At 36.3% G+C, this 20,236-nt stretch overlaps 1 pseudogene; it reads left to right on the top strand.

Annotated features, from left to right (window-relative positions):
- The first annotated feature begins 14,476 nt into the window (after nt 1–14,476).
- LOC120124634 lies at nt 14,477–19,999 on the top strand (annotated as a pseudogene).
- The last annotated feature ends 237 nt before the right edge of the window (nt 20,000–20,236 follow it).

The following is a 20,236-nucleotide window of genomic DNA, read 5'->3' as shown; positions in this document are numbered from 1 at the left end:
TATTGCTCCAAGTAACACAAGATAGGTGTAAAGAACAACAGATCGTTGAATTTTCATTTCACTGTTAAATATAGGTAAAATAGTGATATTCTTAGTGTGAACACTGATCAAGGCTGCAAATGTCACTAGCCCTTAAAGCACTCCATTTACGTGCTAGTGAACCTGCCCGTATCATTATACTCAAAAACTGGAAGTTACCTGAATAGGTCAATGAAGCAAATATACAAAGTATCACTTAACTCCAAGCAAGTCCTGGGAATAAGGTCAAGACCTGTTAGGTTAGTTTTAACTGTAGGGTTTCAAATAGCGTCCGTCATAGGTGCCCTCCACAACTGTTATTGTATGACCGCGATACCCGTAATTACCGCAATAGCGTCTGTTATGTCTACAATCGCGGTAAAAATGAAACGACCATGACCACAATTTGAACCCCCTCTTATTAGAAAACAGAGGTAGCATAGATTACCCTCGTACTTTTAAAACAAACATAAAGGATAATAAGACTATCTTTAAGAGGTTGATTCATCACCAACAGATGCAGCAGCCAGACATAAGTTAACAGTTGAGTCTGTGCCAGCACTCTGCCGAAGGACTCCTGTTGACAAAAATCTGAAACACAAGAAAAAACAATTTGCAGATTCTTTTTTGTAACAAGCCTAGTCTAACCAGGTCTTAAAACTTACACCAACAAAAAAAAAAAACTCAAATCATTGATTGTATTCATTCTGAAATTTTATTCGTGTCCATCCTATATAGAAATTTTATATTATTAATATATATATATATATATGTTTACTTTAAAAAAATATTTTTAAATCATAAATAAATAAGATAACTGTTTGGATCCAATTAGTTTCAAAGAAAAAGACAACCAGAATTAGCCCATCATACTCAATATTACATGTGACAGCCCATGTCCTGCCAACTTTATTATACAAGGACCAATCAATGAACTAAAAGCACCCGAATATGAAATAGTCCTATTTCATTTTATGACAGATACAGTTCAAGGTATAAACTCAAATTTGGAATTAAGAGGAAAATAAAGAGTAGACTTAATAAACATAAAATGACTTCAAGCAAAAAGAATCACAAAATAGAGAAGTCAATTACCAGTGCATATATCCAGGAAGTTCCTTCACATGAATTTTGGGCTTTTAAGATTTCTTATTCGTGTTTTACAGTGATATTCGTCTTTAAAAATTTGGTTTTTATGTGGAAGGTTTCTACAATCTCTTCTTAAAGGATCTGGAACTTCGAAATCACTTGTTTTTTCAAAGTGAATTTTCTAGAGTTGTTTGAGACTCACTGAAAATCCGTAGTCATGCATTTCCATCCATGAAGAAAGGCTAATCGAACCATGCATTATTTAGTTGACTTTAAAATTATTTCTGTGGGTGTTTATAGTCATTATTATTCAGATATTCTTAAGCTTCATGTAATCCTCTTGTACAGTGTGAAACATTATAGGTTAGCTCTGCATAATCTGCTTCGTTTTCCAGCGATTACTTACAGAACCTCACGCGTTTCAAAAGATTTTTATTTATTTTTATTTAAATGAAGGGCAGATTGTCGATATGTAGTTCTGATTGCAGAGGGGTGGTTCTCTTATACTTAATATGACAGCTAAATCCTCTATATGTTTGTTTTTGTATAATAAGCTAGTTGGAAGCAAGGGAACTGAGACCCACAATAAAAGTAAAAGTAAAATGATTAAAAAAACAATTAAAATTTAAGAATTAAGATTACTAAATTAATAAAATTGAAAGGCCAAAAATATGATTATTCCAATAAGTAATAGTAAAATAAAATATCTTTAATCTTCTCCGTTATAATTCATCATAGTGTCGTCATTATAATCTTCTCCATTATAATCCATTAAAGTTCCAAAAGTATATTTATAATAATATATTCTCTTGCCCTTTGATAAAAAGTATCATGACTATTGATATTTTTAAGTTCTCAATGTAGATTTTTTTCATTGGTCTTCTTATATGTTTGTGGTTCTATAGAATTTTTTGGTTGCTTACTTTTTAGATGCACGGTTTCTTCGTTCGTGTGTATATGATATTCCGTTAATTGTTAGATATCTATGTCGGATAAGACTGTAGTTAAAGGAGGACTGGTTTTCCATTTGTTTGTTTTGGATATTCATCAGGTTTTTCTCCTCTATGTTTAGTGATTGGGGACGTCGGAGTACTTTGTCTTTGTATGTCATTGCCTCAACCATTCACATTTTTACTCTTCAGAATATGAATGATCGCTCGTTGTTATATTTTATTTATGATAGTCATAAATATATTTATCTAATATTTACACATAACAAACGTTATTAATATTGTTTTATTTTACTAATGAATATATCATAATTCTACATTAAAAAAAATCAGTAAAGTTCATTACCGTTATTATTTCCAATATATATCACAATCAATCGCATCGCACTCTCATACTGTTATTAGTTAACCGACACAACTATCAACAAAACAAGCACTGGATTTTAAGCCTTTATGTATTGAGTATAGGGAGCCAGAGTGTCGCAACCACGTGGTGTATCCTCATCCTTTCCACAGTAAAAGAAACCTAAAAGCCGCCTTGATTCGCAACCCAAAACCCACATGGCACGAGCCTTACGATTTATTTTAGCGGCTCTATTTTTAACAACAACTAGAAGTATTTATTCGCAGATCCAGTTCCCCAGCCCCGATCCTCACCCTGCCCCTCGTGCGTGCGCCTTAGTTGTCCTCCGCCCTTTATAATTCCCCGCCATTTCTCAATTTCCCTGTCAAAGCACACACAAATTACAAACCAAATCAAACAGCTCCACAAAAATGGTTGGCGTTTTCAGGCGCTCGCTTTCTTTTCCAAACAAACCCCCTAATCGTCCACCAAATCCACCAATCTCTCAACACTTCAGGTCCATCTCTCTTCCATGCAGATCACACCCCTTAATTTCCCTGCTGGAAGTTGAAAATTGAAATCACTGAGCTCAAAGCCTGGTCGTCCGATCCCGATAACCGAACCTCAGCTTGGCTTTGTGATGGTTTGAGTCGCCTAAAGGACGTTCAAGATTCCCTCCACAATATCCTTCTGCTCCCACAAACACAGGAGTTGTTGAACCATAAGCGTGAATGGGTGGAGATGCTCTTCGAAGATTTCCTACATTTTGTCAACGTCTACAGGATCTTCCAAACATCGTTTCTCTCGGTCAAAGAACAACTATCGACGTGGGTTATAAAAATAAATATGTGATCTATTTATAATTAAAATAAGATTATAAAAACTAATATTTTATAAATATTGTATTTTATAAATATTTTAGTGAAAGATCATGATATTAAGAGGGTTTGAGGTAGTTATTTCTTTGGATTATTTAATGGCGGTGCCTCTCCCTGTACAGATAGTACCGTTGATGGGCCAGCCGATCATCTTACTGCGGCCAATGACTACCCTACAAGTAGGATTGGGTTTGAGGAAGTCAAAATGGCTCTTAGAAAGATGGGGAGGGACAAAACTGTTGGTCCAGATCAAATTCCTATCATTGTGTGGTTGGCCCTAGGAGAAGAGGGAGTTAAGTGGTTAACCAATATCTTTAATATTATTTTAGAGACTGCCAAGATGCCAGAGGAATGAAGAGAGTCTACGGTGATACCAATCTATAAGAATAAAGGAGATCCCCAACGTTGTGGCAACTACAGAGGTATTAAACTACTCAGCCATACCATGAAGCTATGGGAAAGGGTGATGGAGGCTAGGTTGAGACATGTTACTAGGGTTTCGGAAAACCAATTTGGCTTTATACTAGGCAGGTCTACTACGGAGGCGATTCATCTACTGCAACGGCTTATGGAGAAATATAGAGGGAAAATAGAGATCTTCACATGGCGTTCATTGACCTTGAAAAGGCGTATGACAGCGTTCCCCGAGATACGATCTGGAAGACATTGGAAACGAGACGGATCCCAACTGCTTATATCCGGGCGATTCGTGATATGTACTGTAGATCTACTACATACGTCAGGACTACAATTGGCGACACCGAGGCATTCCCGGTGGAAATCGGACTCCACCAGGGGTCGACTCTTAGCCCTTACATCTTCTTCTTGATTATGGACGACATCTATTGTGCAACACCAGACGGTGTTCCATGGTGTATGCTTTTCGCTGACGACATTGTCCTAGTTGCTGAAACAAAAACAGAGCTGAATAGTAGACTGGCTACCTGTAAGACTGCTTTGGAAGAAAAAGGTCTAAAGGTCAATATTGAAAAGACAGAGTATTTATGTTCAAACTTCAGTGGGAACCAAAACGATGAAGATGTAGAAGTATGCATAGAAGGACACGTTCTCCCCTCAAAGACCTGTTTCAAGTACCTAGGGTCTATGATACATAAAGATAGGGGTGTAAATGATGACGTTACACACCGTATAAAGGCGGGATGGCTAAAGTGGAGGGCTGCTACTGGAGTTTTGTGTGACAAGAAGGTGCCTCTAAAACTTAATGGAAAATTTTATAGAATGGCAATAAGACCAGCGTTGCTGTATGGATCAGAATGTTGGGCAATCAAGAAGGATCACGTAAGGAGGATGGAGGGAGCAGAAATTAGAATGCTCCGATGGGCATGTGGTAGGAATCTATGGGACATGACACCAAACTCTGCTATTAGGATGTCCTTGGGGGTGGTGCTTGTATCCGAAAAATTGAGGGAGGGAAGACTACGGTGGTTTGGGCATGTCCTTAGAAGACAACATTCGGAAGCGGTCAGGAGGGTAGAGTCGATTATAGTCGACGGTCCCAGAAGGAGAGGACGACCAAGGCGGAAGTGGGAAGACTGTTTGAGATCTGATTTGAAGGATTTAGCCCTTACCGAGGACATGACCTCTGATAGGAAAGTATGGAGACTTAAGACCAGGGTAGCCGAGTAATGCGGGTCACATCCATAGGGTGTATCATCTCCGTCTTCTTTTAATGCCTTTGTAGTAATTTCCATGACTTCTACTTCTTATACGTTTATGTCATTGGAATTTATGAAGGCTTAGAACTAGGATAGCAGAGTACTATGCCTTAGTCTAGGTTTTAACCCATTTTGACTTTATTCCTTCTCGTAGCTGGCTATCGTTGACTTCTGTGTATCATTCTCTTCTTGTTTCCCCTTTTTAAATTTAGTCGGGTCTTACGTTTCTGTCTATATGCAGAGATTTTTACGTAGAGATTTATTTGCAGGAATTACTTCCCATTACACACGCGCATATGAAGACTGCTCAACTATGTATTTATTCATTCATTTATTTATTTATACACGCATAGCATTTTATCCTTATTTTTAATTTTCTGATTGTCGGAGGTCTTCCACGGAAGCTTCTCTCAACCTGGCGTTGGGGGCGTACCTACTACTCTACCTCCCCCTTACCCCATTACATATGGGAATATGGTTTTATTGTTATTGTTGTTATTGTAATGTGTCTGATGTAAGGAATGAGTATCGCACGATGCATTAGATAGCAGACACGAGCTTAGCTATCTCATTAGCCATCTTCTTATGACTTTTCAAATTTGTTGCGATCCTCGAGTTCTTCATTTCTCCTTAGAGCCACCCACGTCCATAGTTGTTCTTCTTTGAGCGAGAGAAACAATGTTTGGAAGATCCTATAGACGTCGACAAAACGTAGGAAATCTTCGAAGAGTATCTCGACCCATTCACGCTTATGGTTCAACAACTCCTAGGTGTGAGAGCTGAAGGATATCGTGGAGGGAATCTTGAAAGTCCTTTAGGCGGCTCAAACCATCAAAAAGCCAAGCTGAGGTTCGGTTATCGGGATCGGACGACCAGGCTTTGAGCTTAGTGATTTCAACTTTCAGTAGGGAAATTAAGGGGTGTGATATGCATGGAAGAAAGATGGACCTGAAGTGTTAAGAGATTGGTGGATTTGGTGGACGATTAGGGGGTTTGTTTGGAAAAGAAAGCAAGCGCCTGAAAACGCCAACCACTTTTCTTAACAAAAATTAAATAATATTGTCATACCTCATCATTAAATCCTTAGTTATTAACTTATTAGTTTAAAATTTGATATATATATATATATATATATATAGACTTATAAACATTGTACATAAAATTATTTTTAATTTCCTTTATTTAAAAAAATCATATGTTTTTAATTTTCTAATAAAAACTCATAAATCCATCATTTATATAAAAAAAAACCCTAAAATTTTTAATCTTAAATTTATAAATTACTCACTAGTTCATTGCCGTCAACAAATTTGTACCATCAAATCTATCACCATCATCCATCTATTTTATCATCAGAGCTCCATTAACGGATCACCCCCTTATAATTATACAAAATGCTTAAATGTTGAAAGTCATCAATAATGGCTGAAATTGGTGGCTTTCGGTGCACACCAAAAATTATGGAAAATTTAGCTTGATTTTGTTGACATTTGATAAAGGGATAATTGCAATTTAGTCCCTACACTTTAGGGTATTTCTAAGATTAATCCTTAAGCTTCAACTATAAATACCCTAGCTCATTTAGCTTCAAAACCATCCTAAATCATTCTAGTTTTCTCTCAATACTAAAGAATTTAGAGAGTTTTCTTGAGAGTTGTTTTCTCCTTTTTTATCAAGAGAGAATTGTTATTGTTTTCTCCTTGTTAGATCGAGAGAAGTTGTAATTCTTATTTTCTCATAGTGAAATTCTTCTACCGTTGCCCGTGGTTTTTACCCTGTATTATTTAGGGGTTTTCCACGTAAAATTTGTGTCTTCTTTATCTTCATTTTTATTTTCTCAAATTATCAGTTGCGATTTTGCTCTATCCGATAGCCGTATTTCGCAACAATTGGTATCAAGAGCCAGATTAGAGTGTGTAATATCTACTTATTATCTTTGTGGTTTCCACCAAAAGGTGAATCCTCCAACATAAGAAAGTAAGAAGTTATTACCCATTCTTTGAAGGATCTAGAGAACTATTCACGATAGTGAAATAGTGGGAGCTATCCGTAATAGAAGCTATGACAATGAAATTTGATATTGAAAATTTCAATGGGAGAAATTTCTCATTGTGGAAATTGAAAATGAATGTCATCCTGAGGAAAGACGGGTGTCTAGCGGCTATCAGTGAAAGGCCGATAGATTTCACATATGACAACAAATGGATCGAAATGGACGGGAATGCTATAGCAAACTTTCATATAACATTAGCAGATAAAGTATTTTCAAGCATCGAGGATAAAAAGACAACTAAGGAGATATGGGATTATCTCACCAAATTGTATGAGGCTACATCGTTGCACAATAAAATTTTCCTTAAGAAGAAATTGTACACTCTCCGGATGCCAAAATCTACTTCAGTGACAGGGCACTTAAACACACTGAACACTTTATTTTCTCAGCTTACATCCTTAAGATGTACAATAGGAGAACAAGAACGTGCTGAACTTCTACTTCAAAGTCTACCTGATTCGTATGATCAACTCATCATCAACTTGACAAACAGTAATGTCACCAGTCTAGTCTTCGCTGACGTTGTAGCTGCTGTTCTACAAGAAGAAAATCGACGCAAGAACAAGGAAGACAGACAAGTAAATCTGCAACAAGCAGAAGCGTTGACAACGATGAGAGGGATATCAACAGAACGTGGCCAAAGCAGGAGTCACAAATATGGTAGATCAAAGTCGAGAAGAAAAAAGAATTTAAAGTGCTACAGCTGTGGAAAGAAGGGCCACTTGAAGAAGGATTATTGGAGTCTAAGTAAAAACTCCAATCCACAAGGCAATACCACAAACACTTCAGATGATGGAGATACTCTATGTTGTGAAGTGTCAACCACAGTGGAAGACATAAATAGATTTGCATATATATGGCTCATTGATTTATGAGCAACATATCACATGACCTCAAGAAGAGAATGGTTCTATCATTATGAACTTGTCTTAGGAGGATTTGTGTATAGTTACAATGATCATGCCTTAGAGATCATTTGCGTGGGAACCATCAAATTGAAGATGTATGATGGAACAATTAAAGTTGTTCGAGATGTGCGGCACGTTAAAAGCCTGGAGAAAAATTTATTATCCTACGGATTGTTGGATAATAATGCAAGCAAGATTGAAACACGGAAAGGAATCATGAATGTGTTCCGTGGAGCGCTTGTGGTGATGAAAGGTGAAAAGATAACAGCAAACTTGTACATACTGAAGGGAGAGACTTTGCTAGAAGCAGAAGCCTCTGTTGCCTCATGTAGTTCAGATTCTGCAATGCTATGGCATCAGAAACTTGGACACATGTCAGAACAAGGAATTAAAGTCCTTGTGGATCAAAAGCTACTTCCAGGCTTAACAAATGTATCATTTACTTTGTGTGAGCATTGCATAACAAGTAAACAACACCGGTTGAAATTTAACACGTCAAATTATAGAGGCAAAAGTATTCTAGAATTGGTTCATTCTGACGTATGTCAAGCACCAGTTACATCCCTAGGCGGAGCAAAATACTTTGTCTCATTTATTGATGAATACTCCAGGAGATGCTATGTATACCCTATTAAGAAGAAGTAAGATGTGTTTTCAACTTTCAAAAATTTCAAAGAGTGGGTGGAACTTGATTCTAGAAATAAGATCAAGTGTTTCAGAATAGATAATGGAGGAGAATAAATAAGTGAAGAATTTGATGACTTTTGCAGGAAAGAAGGCATCAAAAGACAGTTCACAGTGGCGAACACTCCTCAACAAAATGGAGTGGCAGAGCTGATGAACAGAACCTTGTTAGAAAGAACAAGAGCAATGTTGGGGGCTACAGGTCTAGAAAAATCATTTTGAGCAGAAGCAGTTAATACCGCCTGTTATTTGGTGAATTGAGCTCCATCAATTTCAATAGAGCTGAAGACACCAATGGAGATGTGAACTGGTAAACCAGCTGATTATTCAAATCTCCATGTATTTGAAAGTATCGTGTACGTGATGTACAACTCCCAATAAATTTCAAAGATGGATCCAAAATCAAGGAAATGTAAACTCTTAGGGTATGCTGATGGTGTAAAGGGGTATTGCTTGTGGGATCCCACTGCCCGCAAAGTGATCATCAGCAGGGATGTTATCTTTTTAGAAGATAAGCTACAAAGAAAAGAAGACAATGATAGCGCTGAAAAGTCAGAGACTACACAGATACATGTGGAAAAAGAGTCTGAACAAGGAGATTCTTCTTAAGCAGAACTAACACGTGATGAACAAGAACCAGAGAGTTCTGAAGCTCCAACAACTCGTCAATCAGATCGTGTGAGAAGACGTCCCAATTGGCACTCGGATTATGTTATAGAAGGAAATATTGCATATTGCCTTTTAACAGAGGACTGTGAGCCATCAACATACCAGGAGGCAATAAACAACTTAGATGTTTCACTATGGATGATGACGATGTAAGAAGAAATTGAAACCCTTCATAAAAATAATGCATGGAACCTTGTACCACTACCACAAGGAAGGAAGCCAATTGGTAACAAATGGGTCTTCAAAATCAAGCGAAATGGTGGCGATCAAGTTGAGAGGTATCGTGCAAGATTGATAGTCAAAGGATATACTCAAAAAGAAGATATTGATTTCAATGAAATCTTTTCTCTTGCGGTTCGACTAACAACAGTTCGAGTAGTCTTGGCAATGTGTGCTATATTGAACTTACATCTAGAGCAGCTAGATGTTAAAACAACTTTTCTTTATGGAAATCTTGAAGAAGAGATTTATATGCTCCAGCCTGAAGGTTTTGAAGAATATGAAAAGAAGAACTTGGTTTGTAGGTTGAACAAATCTTTGTACGGTCTAAATCAGGCGCCGAGGTGTTGGTATAAGAGATTTGTTTCCTTCATTATGTGCCTTGGATACAACAGACTTAATGCAGACATTTGTTCTTATTTCAAGAGGTTTGGTGATAACGATTTTGTTATATTGTTGTTGTATGTGGATGACATGTTGGTTGCAGGACCCAACAAAGATCATATTGAAGAATTGAAGGCACAATTGGCTAGGGAATTTGAAATGAAGGACTTGGGATCAGCAAACAAGATTCTAAGGATGCAAATTCACCGAGACAGAAGTAATAGGAAGATTTGACTTTCAAAAAAGAATTACTTGAAGAAGATATTGTCACGATTCAACATGAAAAATTGTAAGCCAATTTCTACCTCTCTTCCTATTAAGTTCAAATTATCCTCCAGTATGAGTCCTAGCAGTAAACAAGAGAGGATGGAAATGTCTCGAGTGTCATACACATCGGCAGTGGGAAGTTTAATGTTCGCTATGATATGCACAAGACCAGACATTGCACAATCAGTGGGAGTGATTAGTCAGTACATGGCGAATCCAAGCAAAGAACATTAGAATACAATAAAGAGGATTTTGAGATACATCAAAGGGACTTCAAATGTTGCATTATATTACAGAGGATCAAACTTACTTATTAATGGGTATGTCGATTCTGACTATGCAAGAGATTTGGATAAAAGCAAATCTACTACATGATATGTGTTTAAAGTTGCTGGCGAAGCTGTAAGCTGGGTTTCAAAATTGTAATCAGTTGTGGCTACATCCACAATAGAGGTAGAATATGTAGCAGCTACACAAGCCAGTAAAGAAACAATCTAGTTGAAGATGCTATTGGAGGAGCTTGGGCACAATCAAGAGTATGTCTCTCTGTTTTGTGACAGTCAAAGCGCCTTGCATCTAGCAAGGAATCCATCATTTCATTCAAGGACAAAGCACATACGAGTTCAGTACCATTTCATTCGTGAAAATGTGGAAGAAGGGACGGTTTAAATCGGTTGGTTTAAATCGAAAACCTAGAGAAATATCGGTCATGTATTGTTTGATCGAAAGCCATAATGTTTTACGTGGTCAATAGGGAAAATGATTTGGTCTCCTCAAGTATTAAAATTAAAGAAACCTAATAACAAAGCCAAGGCTTCATTAATATATATATATATATACACACTGGTGGGTAATTACCTTAATTTACATTTCAAACATTTTATTCCATTAGTATTTTTTTTTATAAATTAATTAAATTAAATTTTGAAAATTTAAATTATTATTTGTTGATGATAAAAGTAGGTTTGTGATTAGGGTATTTAAATTATTATTTGTTGACTCGCCGATTCAGATAAAAATTAATTTATTTAGGATAAATTATACATTTAGTGCTCCATCCATCACTTTTATTTTATCTTGGTCACTCAATTATTTTTTTCAAGTCATACCTAACATTATGTTTTGATATCATGTTGGTCATCCTCGTTAACAAATTAACATAATTATTAACTTAACGTTTTAAAAAAATCAATGATGACGTGACATTATCTTACGGTGATACGTCAGCATTATCGTTGACTTTTTAGCAGTACGTGACCAAAATGAAATCACAACATAACATTAGGTATGCTTTTAAATAAAAAAACTTTGGTGTCCAAGACGAAACAAAAGTCATAGTTGAGATATTAAATTTGTAATTTATCATTTTCTTTAAAAAAACCCGAATTCTCGAGCCGAGTATCCGATCCACTATTTTCATGGGTCACGAGTCGGTAATGGGCCAAAATTTTCAACCCCTCGGAGGGCACCAGGTTCTCAATTTGTTTTATTTTAGATTAGTTTTTTCCTTCATAATTTTCAGATTAATTCACTCTAACACTCTAAATTCCTAATTTCTTAAATTATTTCACCCAACATTACAACTGATTTCACAAATTATTTATTTTAACCTCAAATCATTCTAAATTTAATTGTATTGTTTTGAATTTTTAAGTTTTATCTTCGAATTGTGTAATTTGAATTTCTAAATTCTGTGTGAATTATATATTATAGACTTTTAAATTTTATGTTTTATGATTTTTCTATGTGATTTTTTAAATGATATAAATTAAAAAATAAAAAAAATTAATCAATATTTGTGTGCTAAAAATATAAGTATTCGGATTTTATAAGTATTCGACTTGTGGGAACCTAAATATAATGTATTGGGACATGAACTGACTTTTTGATACTTAGAAATTTCGGGTATCTGACATTTCTGATTGTAACAAAGTTCTTACACCAACCTACTAAACAATTTCTTAACGCTTGAAGTTTTACTTCATCATTCACACCTTTTACCGAAGTAAGATCATTCCTTATGGCATCTTCATAACTTCTTTGCTGGTTTCGATAAATATCAGGTGTAACCTTTCTCCAATATAATTGTCGAGAGTTGTATTTAGTCATAGAAACACCAACTACGCTGTCATAAATGTAAACACCATTCAACCTTGATAGTACACTTCTAGCTTCTTTAAGCGTTGCAAATCAAATGAACCCAAAATAATCCCCCATGCTTCTTTTTGTTGGAATGAAGGAATCAATCACGTTTCCATGAGAGCGGAATACGGCCCGAAGCCTGTTCCAATGAAGTTTCTCCGGTAAGTTGTCAATGAACATCGTATAACAACCCTTTCTAATTTACACATAGTTTATCTTCAAATTAGCATTTGTTTAGCTTTAGTAATCGTGAGATTAGAAACCACAAGTTGCTTCTGTGATCTTAATCTTAATTCCATTTTAGCTTGCAATTGTTACTCAAATGAAGATAGAATTGTTTGACTTTCCAAAGGAGAAACATATGATTGCATACATTAATTGGAGTATAAACTTTGTATTCGATATGGAAATAATGTGACTTTCTTAACTCGTAAAATAAGAAAAAATATTCGTAAAATAGAAATACTAACGTGATATCCAATCAAAATGTATTTTATTAGTTAATATAAATATAAAAATTAGAGGATCAATTTCTAAATTCTTTGGAAGGGACAGGATAAGCTTGCTTTTGTGCTAGAATTAATTGGGGACAGAGTTATTATTTAAAATCTAAAGGTAGCCTCAGATTAAAAAACTTGAAATTTAGAATAAAGCATTTGGTTTGATAATTATAAGGAGAATTGTTGCAGGTGATGGCTCTGTCTGGATTTACTGATACAAGGTTTAATTCCATCTCTAAAATCTAAATCGGATGCCTACTAATTAAAAAGAGAGAACATGTTAATGAACAATGGGTTTTGTATCCAACCATGAATAAGTCTTGACAACCTTTGGACCAAACCAGAGCATCTCCAATATGGTTGCATGGTTTACACAGACGTCCCACTGACGCTGCAATAATCCTTGGGAGGCTCGAACAATGGTATTAGTGTGGGGATCGTCATAAGTTCAAGCTTAACCCAATTTGCAGTTCAGTTAGTAAGGTTTCTCCATTTTAACATGTATGAGTTCTCTGAAATATTTTCCAAGTCAACAAATTTTTAATCAAGGCGATGTGGTCTGATAAGAGAAAGATCTTCGAAGTGTTTCACCCTTTACGTTCATAACCTAACGGAAAATTTTCATTGAAAGGGCTTGTGGGTGTCGTTTGGGGCTTATGGCGATATAATAGATGCATTTATCCCGTTGAAAAGGAATCGTCAAGGTATGCGTTTTGGCTTCCTTAGAGTTTCAATGGCTAGGTACAATTGCAGCGAGATGTTCCGGAGGAGAAAAAGAGTTGCGATCAATAATGTGTTGGGAAAGAGAACTTCCACGGAAATGCCAATTAAAGGTCATGATCGAATAGTTAAAATTCAAAATATATGTTACCACTTATAATTACCTTATATAAATAAGTGCTCAAACTATATCACTTTTCATGAATAGATGTCTATAGTATTTTTTGAATGATCTCGATGCCTAACGTTACAAACATTACCACTTTAGGTGTCTGAGCCATAAACACCGTTAACTTCCTCTGTTAAGTGACATATGTCATATTCTAGTAATTTTAAAATTTTTAATTAAAATTAAAAAATTAAAATTATATGTTTAAAAAACCTTACACAAAAATTTTGAAATAGCCCCAAAAGTTTGAAAACCTTCATTTCAACCTCTAACCCATGCTGATTGACTCATTTGTTGTCGGCGAAGCTCCACCGGACCTCACCTACCTCCGACGATTAATATCCCTATGAAATCACAATCTATCGACGGCCAATCGACATTTTGTATCACGCAAACCCTAGGATGAAAATCACGATCCCACACGATTATGACGACCAATCGGCGATAACATATGACTATGAGGATGGCAAAGACTAAGTCGGCGGCGGAGGGTTAAGGTTAAAATTTATGATTTTTATGAATTTGAGTTTTTTTATAATTTAAGAGAAATTAGAATTTTTTATAAATATAATAATATTTTTAATTTAAAAATTCAAAATTATCAAAATATAACACGTGTCCCTTAACGAGAAAATTAACGACAGTTACCGTTTGGGTACCGAAAGTGGTAACATTTGTAATGTTGGGCACATGGATCATTCAAAAAATATAATAGGCACCTATTCGTGAAAATAATATAGTTTGAATACTTATTTTATAATTAACCCTTTTATATTTGATTTACAGTTTCACACCCAAAATTCGAAAATGGAGCCTCCCCGAGACACCTCCAAGAACCTTAACGATGTTGTTTCCGACGACGATTCTTCACCAGAAAACACCAATCATGACGACCTAGAAATTCCCATTAGGACACTAGACCCCCTATTTCGGATACCCAGGATGAATCCTCCGATTCTATCCCCGACGAGCAACCTCATAACACTAATTCAAACCCCACTGAGCCTGGTCCACCTATTCGTAACTGTCGCCGTAGGAAACATTTATTTACTGAACTCATTTCCAATCCATCATTCTCAAAGAATTGTCGTCCTAAAACATCGGCCCTTGCTAAAAAAATAGACACCGTAGCTTTAATCGCATCCTTCATCGGTTTCTTGTTGATTCTCTTACTGAAGAGGAAATTAAAGCCAACGTGGTGTCAAGGGTCGGAGGCCAAGAGCAAGTTAACTACATCGTAGTAAGAAATCACATTTTGGCTCATTGGAGATCCAAATATATCTAGCTGGTTGACGCATCAGCACGCTCTTGAAGTAATTCGAGCTGAGCACAAAAACCTAGTGGATGCATCATACAATTTTATTCTCAAACATGGTTACATTAATTTTAGTTTAGCATGAGCTGTTAAAGAAGCGAAGTTGAAGTCTTTTGATGGTGTGGAAAGAACCAACGTGGTGATTATGGGTGTGGGTCTTTCTGGTTTGGTCGCGGTGAAACATTTAGTTTCGATGGGGTTTAAAGTTGTCATCTTGGGAGGTAGGATGCGCCCTCCAGACAAGGAAGATGAAATGAGATGGAGTGGTATTGGAGGAATATCAGTTGCAACCATTTGTTATAAGTGGAGTGCGGAGTGTTGCGTACGTTTAGTTGTTAGTCGGTTGATTAAGTAGACAACAGACACAATAGCATAGGACCAATACTTAATGGGCATGGATGTTTGAACTAATAACACAAGAGCTAATTCCATAATATGACGCTGCTTTCATTCAACAACACCGTTCTGTTCCGATGTATGTGGACAACTCAACCAGTGAATAATACCTAGCTTTTCTAAAATAGGAGATAAACTACAAAATTGTCCTCCCCAATCACTCTGAACAACTTTAATAGATTGGCCAAATTGATTAACTATAAGCCTTCAAAACAAATCAAATGCTATAACAGCTTCATCCTTACTTTTTATAAGATAAAGCCATGTATGTCTTGTAAATGCATCTACAAATAACACATAATACCGAAAGTCATTGGAAGCCACATATGGAGGTCCTCATAAATCAATGTAAATAAGTTCAAACGGAGAAGAAAAATATGTATTTGATTCAACAAAAGGAAGTTTGTGGATCTTGCCCATGTAACAAGAAGTACATTCTTCATTTACATTAAACTGAAACTTAACACCAAGTGCACTAGACAAATTAGCTAAAGTATGAGCAGCAGGATGACCAAGACGTTTGTGTCATAGGTCATCTAAAGAACCCTCCATAGATGCAACATGAACTTCAGCATATATATTATTATTCATCGCAAACGAATAGAGACCTATACTCTCTTCACCATGAAGTAAAATACTCTTAGTCTTCTCATCTCGAACACAACAACGATTGATATGAAATTCAAGGAACACATCATTGTCCCTAGCAAGCTTAGAAACCGAAAGAAAGTTTTTGGTTATTTGTGGTATATGCAACAAATCATTCAATAAAAGCACATGAGAAGAAAAAGAAACACATGATCGACCAATCATATTAACATCAAGAGACATACTATTGCTAACAACCAATTTACCTGAACCATGAAACTCTGACTTATCTAGAACATTTGATGCTTCATAAGTAACATTATGAGTGGCACTAGAGTCTACCACCTAATGATCAGCACTGTCAGAAGTAGTTGCAGCTTTTGCCCGAGATTGTCCAGATGAGCCTGAACATCGTTTACCACAAGACTCACAGCCATATCTAGAAGATTTATTTCTGTACTGAGATCGATTTCCAGAAGTAACACAAGAAAAATCCTCATCATATATGTACCAGCATTGATCAACAAGGTGTCCTAGTTTGCCACATAGCTGACACTGAACAAGCGACCTTCCATGACCTCTATCACCATTGTGAGATCTAAGAGTGGGAGAAAATGTAGATCACGGAGTGGAGAGATTATTGAAAGAAGAGGTACCACGAACCTCACCTTGAACCATATGAGCACTCATCGGCATCACCTCACTTTACTCATCAAAACCAGCAAGCTGAGTCTCAACATCAAACAACATTGTATATATGTCATCAAGCAACACAATCTCCTTCATAGTAGCGATAACAACAATGAATGACTGATATTCACGAGGAAGACCTTTTAAAATACTGGCAATACGCTCAACATAAGGAACATGACTGCGACATGATGCTAAGGCATCATACACTTCTTTAACACGAGTGAGGTAAACCCTCATGCTGTCACCACCTTTCTTCAATGATTGTAATTTGTAGTGAAGGCTCATCACAGCAGTCGTGGATCAAGTAGAAAAGAATTATAAGACAATACTCCATAAAGCAGATGTAGTCTCAACATTAACGAACTGAGGAAGAAGATGAACACTAATCGTTGAAAGAAGCCGTGAAACAAGGGCACTATCTTACGCAACAAACTCCTCGTAGGTTTCATTAATCCGAACAACACCATCATCATCGACAATAATTATAGGCGGCATCGCAACCGTACCAGTGATAAGGCGTTCTAACCGATGACCGTGGATAGTAAGTAACATCTGATTCTTCCAAAGAAGGAAGTTCATCTCATCAAGCATGACATTGATTTTCTTATGAGAGAAGGTTTTGGCACTACTAATTGGAAACTCCATGAACGAAGAGCTTTAAGCAACGAAAGCTTAAGAAGAGACCCTAAGATCACCAGCGATAGATACCATAATGGAATAATAAAAAGGGAGATAAAATTTTTATTATGTAATTGATCATCTCAACAATACAATGTGAGTATCCTTTTTATAGTGCTTGCATACAAGTAGTTAACCCTAGCAACTTGTCAACAACTCTACAATAACCTGTTAACAGACTAACAACTAAAAGTACACAACACTCTACACTCCACTTGTAACAAATGGTTACAATCGATATTCCTCCAATAGGTGGTAGTTGCCACGGATCTTGATGGTAGTGTTCTCACTGGAATAAATGAAAATTCACTCGGGGTTCTTGCAAGAGAAATAGGATTACCTCTTCATAAGGTGCGAGATATTTTCCCTTTGTATTTGCCTGATGGAAAGGCAGTAGATGCTGATGTTGATTCTAGGATAGAAGTTTCTTTTAATAAGTTGTTGGACAGGGTTATAAGCTTAGGCATTCTATGATTGAGGAAGTTATATCAGTTAATGTTCCATTAGGGAAACCACTAGAAGCCTTTAGGAATGTTTTAAGGTCGTCGAGGATTCACATGAGAGTATATGTTGTTGAATTAACATCTTGCTAATCTAGAATATGCTAATGCTTCCTTGATGGCTAATCTATCAATGGCCTATTGGGATCAAGATGAACCATATGAGATGGGTGGTGATCATTGTTTTATACCTTGTGGCAATAAGAGGCTCGTTCGAGCTCTTGTAGATGACCTTCCCATTTTTTATGGGAGGACTGTGCAGAGTATCAAGTATGGGATTGATTGTGTTAGGGTTTATGCCAGTAGCCAGGAATTTTGTGGGGACATGGCTCTTTGCACTATTCCATTGGGAGTTTAAAGAAATAAGGATATCATTCAGAGGCTAGGATTTGGTTTGCTGAATAAGGTAGCTATGTTGTTTCCGTACATTTTTTGGGGTGGAGAGATTGATACTTTTGGTCACTTGACAGAAGACTCCAATGTAAGAGACGAGTTCTTTTTGTTTTATAGATATTCTTTCATGTCAGGTGGACCACTCCTTGTTGCTCTTGTTGCTGGAGAGGCATCAATCAAGTTTGAACAGATGTCTCCTGTTGAGTTTGTGAAAAGGGTTTTAAACATACTGCACATCATTTTTCATCCGAAAGGTATTGTGATTCTTAATTCTGATCAGGTTGTTTGTACCCGGTGGGAGAAGGATTTCTTCACGTATGGATCTTACTCCCATGTTGCGATTGGTTCATCAGGGGATGATTATGATAATCTTGCTGAGAGTGTTGGAGATGACCAAGTCTTCTTTGCAAGCGAGGCCACTAATATGCAGTATCCTGCCACACTGCATGGAGCATTTTTAAGTGGCATGAGAGAGGCTACTAACATGCTTAGAGTGGCAAGGAGGAGGTCGTTGCATCTGACTGATAAAGTTAATAATGATTTCGAGATGTGATAGTTTGAATAAATTGTTTAAAAACCCTGACCTGACATTCGGGAGTTTTTTAGCATTATATGATCCCCATTCAGATGATATTAGATCTCTTTCATTAATAAGGGTCATGTTTTAGGGGGGATAAATTTAGGGGTGTCCGAGGTCGGTTAGGATCGATTTTTGGCTAAAAATTTATTCGATCCGAAAGTACAAATGTTTGAGGTTTGGATGTTTCTAAAAAAATCGGATTCGATCCGATCCAATTAAGTTCAGTTTGGATTTGTGCGGTTTTTGGATTCTAATTTTTCAAAATAATTCAAAGCAACAACACTGCCTAAGGGGGTCAAACAGTTTCACCATTTCACATCCTAAGCTGACATCGATCGAATAAACATTGTTGATGAACACAATACTTTAAAATCCTTGCATTTAGAATTTGTAAATCGGCATAACAGTAGGTAAAAGAATCTCTTGCATTTTCAATAATCTGATTACAGCTTTAGGGACCTATATTATATATATTCAAGATTCTTAATAGGAAAGTCAACTATACAAGAAATATGGAAACACTTATAAGTTAGCCTATAAACTTGGCATAAATCTGTAAACAATATGTTTATATCAAACAAGGTAAATACTAGAAATGGCAAGTCAACTAACAGAATTAATTGCAATTGTTCATGGAAAACTATTTTCTAGGCTCTTGCAACAACATTTTAGAACATAGGAACTTGAAACGGTGTCGCACTTCATTGTAATAGATATCGGTTCGGTTCGGTTTGGATCGGTTCCAGATTTCGAAACCGAAACCGAACCGATCGGTTAAAAAAACAAAAATTGGTTTCGATTTTTTTCGGTTATCGATTTTTTGGATCGGTTTTTGGTTTTTTTTTATCGGATTGGATCTAAACACCTTTAGATAAATTAGAGTCCGGTCACTTGTGTCTTTATGGTTTGATGACGAAGAAGCAGATCATTCAGTTAAGTGAAGTGAATGGAGATGGGAACAGGATGAATTTGTTACATCGCAACTTTGGTGTAAAGTTGATCGGTAGGAAAGGGTTATCAAATATCGGGGAGTCTCTTATCTCACGCATCAAAGTAGCTAAATTCAGCCAAAATGCTAGCGACAGAAGCTAATCCTGGGTCATTTTCACCAGCATTTCAAGCAATAGGAAGATGTTTTTTGGTGGACATGCCTACCATTTGACTTTCTTTCCTTTTTAACACCTAGATTGATTGAAACAGTGTCTATTGGTAATAAAATTCATAGGGACTCATATGAGGTAATTTTGATCTTGAAAAGGAGTCGTTCTATTGATTGATACTCTGATTTGTAGTTTAATTCCTTGGAGGGAATGCTGTCAATCCTTCTCAAGCCAATGTGCAGTTATTGTTGTTGTTGTTGCATTATTATTTATTGAAATTCGTTTTAGATTCTTGTTTGTTTCCAGTATCGTTTGAGGAAACTG

The sequence above is a fragment of the Hibiscus syriacus genome, unplaced genomic scaffold (genome assembly GCF_006381635.1).
Source record: "Hibiscus syriacus cultivar Baekdansim isolate YM2019G1 unplaced genomic scaffold, ASM638163v2 tig00000132_pilon, whole genome shotgun sequence".
Taxonomy (NCBI): Eukaryota; Viridiplantae; Streptophyta; class Magnoliopsida; order Malvales; family Malvaceae; genus Hibiscus; species Hibiscus syriacus.
The sequence above is the reverse complement of the archived record's forward strand: the minus strand, read 5'-3'. Positions and strand labels throughout refer to the sequence as shown.